The sequence below is a fragment of the Trichechus manatus genome, unplaced genomic scaffold (assembly GCF_000243295.1).
Source record: "Trichechus manatus latirostris isolate Lorelei unplaced genomic scaffold, TriManLat1.0 scaffold00082, whole genome shotgun sequence".
Taxonomy (NCBI): domain Eukaryota; kingdom Metazoa; phylum Chordata; class Mammalia; order Sirenia; family Trichechidae; genus Trichechus; species Trichechus manatus.
The window spans coordinates 6,620,147-6,626,974 of NW_004444018.1; the positions used below are offsets into that span (position 1 = coordinate 6,620,147).

Here is a 6,828-nt window from a genome sequence, read left to right on the forward strand (position 1 = left end):
TTCTATCTAACCAAACATGGGGATGGTGCAGGACTGGGCACTCTTTCTTTCCATTGTGCATGGGTTCGCCACAAGTTGGGGCTGTCTCAATGGTAACTAACTAACAACAACAACAGTACCCAGACCGAAGGCCTTCCTTGTAGACCCTTCTGAGTTAGCAAGTCAGCAGATATTAAACTCTGTCTTAGTTTGCTAGCACTGCCATAACAAAATACCACAAAGTGGGTGGCTGTAAAGAACAATATTGTCTGACAGATTAGGAGGCTAGGAGTCTGAGATCAGGGTGTCAGCCATATTGATTCCTTCTGAGTTTTTGAGGTAGAAGCTGTTCCATGCCTCCCTCAGAAGCTGGGGCTCCGGGTAACTCCAAGTGTTCCTTGGATGGCAGCTGCAGTGTCGTGTGGTGTCATTCCTCTGTCTCTCTGTATCTTCTCCTCTTTTATAAGGATGCCAGTCATATACGATTAGAAACCACCAAACTCTAGTATGACCTCATGTTAACTTGACTGGTAACATCTTCAAAGACCTATTTCCAAACAAGGTCACATTCATAAGTACCAGGGGTTAGGATTTCAACTTACCTTCTGGGGAGACATGATTCAGTCCATAACAATCTCTGAGTTCAATGTGTGTTCCCCAGGCATATGCTCTTGAAACCATCCAGTTCATTTCTTTTGGATATTACAATAGCAACTGTACCTTTTGTAGATTCAAAGCTAAGATTACATTTGCAGTAATCAAATTTAAGAACAACATATCTCCAATGGGAGATGTGAAACAATGTGCTGGACATCAGCAAATTCTACTTTTTTTTTTTGAACGACAACAAGCCTCAATCTTTATTTTTACAAAGAAGGTATATAACATAAAATGAAAATAAGAGGAGCCAAAATTTTCTGGCAGTGGAAAGATATTTTAAAATATAATCAAATTTTGATTATAATTATAGACTGGCCAGTTTCTGTACTGCTAGATCTGGTTTCAGCTGAACCTCAGCTACTTTCAAAGTAATTTCTCTATAAAGAGCACCACTCACTTTTAGGTTCATTCCCAACGTGATTTGCTTCTTTTCTCTCTGAAGTTCTTTTCTATACAGATGTATTTTTTCCTCTCTGTCTGATAAGAAGCCACAATGACGGTGCTTTTATCTTTGCTTGCTTCATACTGCTGTACAAAGTTGCTTTCAACCTCAGCTAAGGCAGAAAAAAGAGAACTAGTAAGGGTAACTAGTTCCTTCGCCAAGGTTAATGCCAAATGGTCAATTAGGAAATCTTCACGTCCTAATTTTAGTTTTTTGAAGAAGCAGTTTATAGGGAGAACTCTGATGAGATAATGAAGGCACTTTAACAAAACAGTTTGATTCCTGCAATATACTATTAAAATTCCTTCGCATAGCATTCTTTGTTTCCAGTTGAAGAGTGTCCCATAAAAACTTCCTGGCCCTTTACAAAACCACATATCTGGAAATTCTTTGATTACTTCACATTGCATGTATTCTAAGAACCACGTCCTCATTGAAGTCAGGGTATGGCCAGATGATGTGATTTGAAAACAAAATTTGTGTAATGCTGCGAGAAGTACAAAAAAATCTTCTATGTTTTCTATAGATTCATTCTTTGGAAATGTCATTAGGTACTTCCCCCTTGAAATATCTTCCAGACTTAAAAAAAGTCTGCCACAAGGAACATAATGATCTTCAGAAGGGATACCATTTTTTCTCTCCCTAACTTGTAGCAGCACAATGCAACAGAAATTATTGAGTGCTAAAAGTGGTGGAAGAGATGTGACGGCAGTAATTATCTGTACACAATCTTTCTTAGGTGGTTGTTGACAAAGCTTTTCTCTTCCTTGCTATGTAGGGTTAACTTGATTCTTTTTGTGTCTGGTCCTACTTCATATGGCATAGAAGGTGATGCTGGTAAAGAACCCATACTCAGCTTAATCACCCTATTTTGACACTTAAGCAGAAAGCTGGAGTCACAAGCTTGATCCAATAACAGCGATAAAGTCACATCATTCAGAGACAGTTGCAAAGAAGATGTGGTTTTCACTCCAACAACCAAGCTACCATCCATTACACGATACCACATCTCTGTTAGAAGTTCTGAATCTTTTAAATTGTCTGATATCTTTTCATCAAAGGTATGCACAGGATTTTCTTTTTCACCACAAAGAGGAACAAAGTATTCCTCCTCTGTACTTGATGTTGTATCGGTTTTCCCTTGAACCAGGTTTATTAAGGCTTTGCAAGATTCTGAAATAACTTTTTCCTTAAGCAGGAGATGCTGCTGTAAATCCTGAACAGAAGCCAAATCAATTTTCAATCTTCTTTCTAGAGCTGGAATCACCAAAGAATGAGGAGAATTCTTTTTGATGTCTTCAATTAAAATATCTTCATTGCAATCCAACTTATCACTTGAATAGTTTACGCTGACGAGATCTGTTATTTTAAATGAAGTCAGGCAATCTGAGTTCAAGGAGCTCTTCCAAAGCAGCACCACTTGTTCAGTTCCAGCTCCAATAAGTCATCGATCAGTACTGAGAAAATTTTTCCCACTTAGTGGCAGCCTGAAAGTTCTTTTTCCAAACAGCACAAGAATCATTGGACCTAAAAGATACAATGAAAAGGGAGTCTTCTCCACTCAAATCCATAAGCTGAACTGTACAAGGATCTCCAAATGGAAGCTGGCACACACTTTCAGGAGTACCATTTTGGAATGAAATCAGCTGATTCTTTTGAGTAAGGGCAATCAGAGACATTCTTAACTGGTTGTTAGCTAACTCAGTTGCACAGATGTGCACACAAGTTACCACACTGCTATAAGCATGAGGGATAACATGTATCAGGTAAGATTTCTTGGCGGTCAAGAGAGTATACACAAAATTTGGTATTCCAAACAGCACAATCTCACTTTGAAGATTTCCAATCCTAGATTTTCAATCTCCCCTGCCCACACAACAGAGGAAAAGTTAACCGGCACACTAACAACTATGCCAGTTTTGGAAGAGATACAGAAGACTGCTTCGATGTGTCTCCATAAACTTAAAGGACCATTAAGAACCCTTAAGCTGTCCTTCAACTCACAGCCTAGTTTAAAACTCAATCGCTTTTCGAATTTATTGGTACTGTGAAGCAACAGCAGAAAATAATTGAAAACATTATCCTTTTCGTTTTGTATCATAACATGAGGAAGGTTGAGTCCACGTCTGAAGTCTGACACACAGCTGCAACAAATAATTTTAAAATGAGAGTTTTCTTCCTCCATGCAAAAAAAAAAACCCAGTGGACTTCTGAGCAAATACTCTTGTTCCTTTGTCAAACACCATTCTTCTGACATGTAATATGGGTGTTTTTGCAGCCCCGGTATCGGCAAACTTTCTTTTACTCAACTGAAAAACAAGGACTTCCCCACTGTAACACAAGAGTCCTTGTTCGTTAGATGACATTGCTTGCTTGCTAATCATGCTACAACATCAAGTCTTTGTGTTGATGTGATTTTCGAATGCAAATTGATTCTAGTTGATACTTTAAACCTCAGCGCGCGCCTGCCCCCAGGTTGTGCAGCCAGCACCTTTCCGGCGCCCTACCGGAGCGCAGCAGCCCAAAGCTCCTAATCTCCCGCCAGCGCGCTGCATCCTGGGAGGCGCGGGCCGAGGCCCGGTCGCGCGCAAAGAGCAAATTCTGCTTATTGAAGTATAAATAATATGAAATACACTCTGAGAGCTAAGTTAGTTCTGTAACTTGTTCTTTGTTTATAAAACATGGCCAAGAACTGGTTTCATTTTCAATATAAAGTTACATTTAAAAAAATGATAGGTTGTGCTTTTAGAATTGAATTATTTAATCATGCCTCATCTTTTTATAAATTGTTTATTGATATACATTTATGTTTGTAAAATAAAGGCTCTTATGTTACTTGTAAGCTCCTATTTCAAAATGGTGTGGCAGTATAGAACTGTTGTTGTTAGTTGCCATTGAGTTGGCTCCCACTCATGGTGACCCCATGTACAACAGAACAAAACTCTACCTGGTCCTGCACCATCTTCATGATCATTGGTATACTCCAGGCAGCTGTGTATTTTGAGTGCTTTCCAACCTAGGGGGCTCATCTTTCAGCACTATTTTGGGCAGGATTCTGTTGTGATCCATTGGGTTTTCATTGGCTAATTCATGGAAGAAGATCACCAAACCTTTTTTCCTAGTCTGTCTAAGGGTGACTCTGTTGGTATTTGATATACTGGTGGCATAGCTTCCAGCCTTATAGCAACACACAAGCCACCACAGTATGACAACCCGACAGACGGACAGTAGAATACAATTAAATAGATATAATTGCTTTCTAACAGAAGCTGCTAACTCTTCTTCTATAAAAAACAGCAAAGATTTGAAAAGAGTACAGACCTTGAAGTCTGATAAGTACTAATACAAACATCTGTGATGGGAGCCAACAATTCCCATTGATTACTATGTGTATTAAATTTACTTTTGTGTTAACTTTTTATTTAATCCCTTGTCTGCAATAATAACTGTATGAGAGAGATGCAATTGTTATTCTTATTTTAGAAATGAGGATTTAGGCTTAGGGGTTAAGTGGACTTGGTCCACATCATAGGAAGTGGTAGAGATAAAATTGAAACCAGCTACGCCAGGCTCCAGAACCCAGACCAGTGATTGTTATTCTATGATGGATATAGTTCATATTGTGGTGGTGTTAGAAGTTCGTGGACCCCAGCGGGAGCCTTTCTAACTACTGAGGCCGCTTGATGGTCAGAAAACATGGAATCAGTGCAGGCTCTGCTTTCTAATACAAGGCTGAGCCACCATCCAGTAGCATGGTGTTGTTGTTATTAGGTGCCATTGAGTCGGTTCCAACTCATAGCGACCCCATGTACAACAGAAGGAAACACGGCCTGGTCCTGAGCCATCCTCACAATCATTGTTATGCTTGAGCCCATTGTTGCAGCCACATGTTGCAGGCATGGTATTCTTTTCATACATGCCAAAAGGTGGTATTTACATGAGGTGGGAAAGAAACTGTGTGAAAGACAGTAGGAAAGAAATTGTATTTACATACAATTAAATGCACAAATATTAAGTGTGTATTCTCTGAATTTTGGCAAACATGTTCACCTGCGTAAACCACAAAACCTGATCAAGATATAGACTATTACCAACACCCCAGAAAGTTTCCTCAGGCAGCCTTTCCAGTCAATTCCTGCCCCATCCCAGAAAGGCAGCCACTGTTCTGATATTTTTCCACTCAGGTTGATTTTAAAGATTTATATGCCCTTACACTAAGGTTGCCAGAGGCCTTTAAGTCATGGGTTACATCGTTATCAAACTCCTTCACAGTGCAGCGCTTCCTTGAGATTAAGGAAGAAGAATGGGGGAAGAAAATTGCGGTTTTTAGTTTTTTTTAAATCTGTAGAGGGTGAATATTCTGAGTACTTAAATATTAGTTTTACATAGAACAAGAGTCACCCCCAAGCAAAAGATTAAAAAGAGCAGTTAACTAAGTCAGCCACAGTTAATTAACAACAGTTTTTCGAAGACCACCAGACAGTTCAGATTCTAGGCAGAGAAGTTGATATTTGTCTCTTCTCCCCAGGGACTGACAGAGAGCTCCTGATTGCACTTCGCTGCTTGATTCTTTTGTCAAGAGTAGCCTCTTAGGTTGGCGGTTCCTCAAAAAGTTAAACATAGAATTACTATGTGACCCAGCAATTCCAATCCTATATATACACCAAAAGAAACTTGAAGGCAGGGATGCAAACAGATACGTGTACACCAATGTTCAATGCAGCATTATTCACAATAGCCAAAACGTGGTAACAACCCAAGTGTCCATCAACAGATGAATGGATAAACAAAATGTGGTATATACATACAATGGAATACTATTCAGCTAGAAGGAGAAATGAAGTCCTGATACATCTACAACATGGATGAACCTTGAAAACATATTGAGTAAAATAAGTCAGTTACAAAAGGACAAATACTGTATGATACTACTTATATGAAATATCTAGAATAGGCATATACATAGACACCAAAGTTTATTAGTGGTTATCAGGGGTGGGTGGGATGGAGAAAGAGGGAGTTATTGTTTAAGGGGTTGTTGTTGTTGTTAGGTGCTGTTGAATCAGTTCCAACTCATAGTGACCCTATGAACAATGGAAGGAAACACTGCCCGGTCCTGCACCATCCTCATGATCATTGTTATGCTTCAGCCCAATGTTGCAGACACTGTGTCAATCAATCCATCTTGTTGAGGGTCTTCCTCTTTTTTGCTGGCCCTCTACTTTACCAAGCATGATGGCCTTCTCCAGGGACTGGACCCTCCTGATAACATGTCCAAATTATGTGAGATGAAAGTCTCATCATCCTTGCTTCTAAGGAGCATTCTGGCTGTACTTCTTCCAAGACAGACTTGGGTGTTCTGGCTGTCCATAGTATATTCAATATTATTCGCCAATACCATAATTCAAAGGCATCAATTCTTCTTCGGTCTTCTTTATTCATTGTCCAGCTTTCACATGCATATGAGGCAACTGAAAATACCATGGCTTTCATCAGGTGCACCTTAGTCCTCAAAGCGACCTCTTTGCTTTTCAACACTTTAAAGAGGTTGTCTTAGGCTGGGTTCTCTAGAGAAGCAAAACCAGTGAAGTGTATAAATATGTATATATAGAGAGATTTATATCAAGGAAACAGCTCATGCAATTGTAGAGGATAGAATGTCCCAAATCCGTGGATCAGGATAGAGGCTTCTGCTTCACATAGCCGCAGGGGCTGGTGAACCCAAGATCAGCAGGTTGGAGAGCAGG

The 6,828-nt window shown here is 39.7% G+C and overlaps 1 pseudogene; it reads right to left on the reverse strand.

Annotated features, from left to right (window-relative positions):
• Positions 1-943: 943 nt before the first annotated feature.
• Positions 944-3,465, reverse strand: LOC101343881 (Fanconi anemia group B protein pseudogene; annotated as a pseudogene).
• Positions 3,466-6,828: the final 3,363 nt, after the last annotated feature.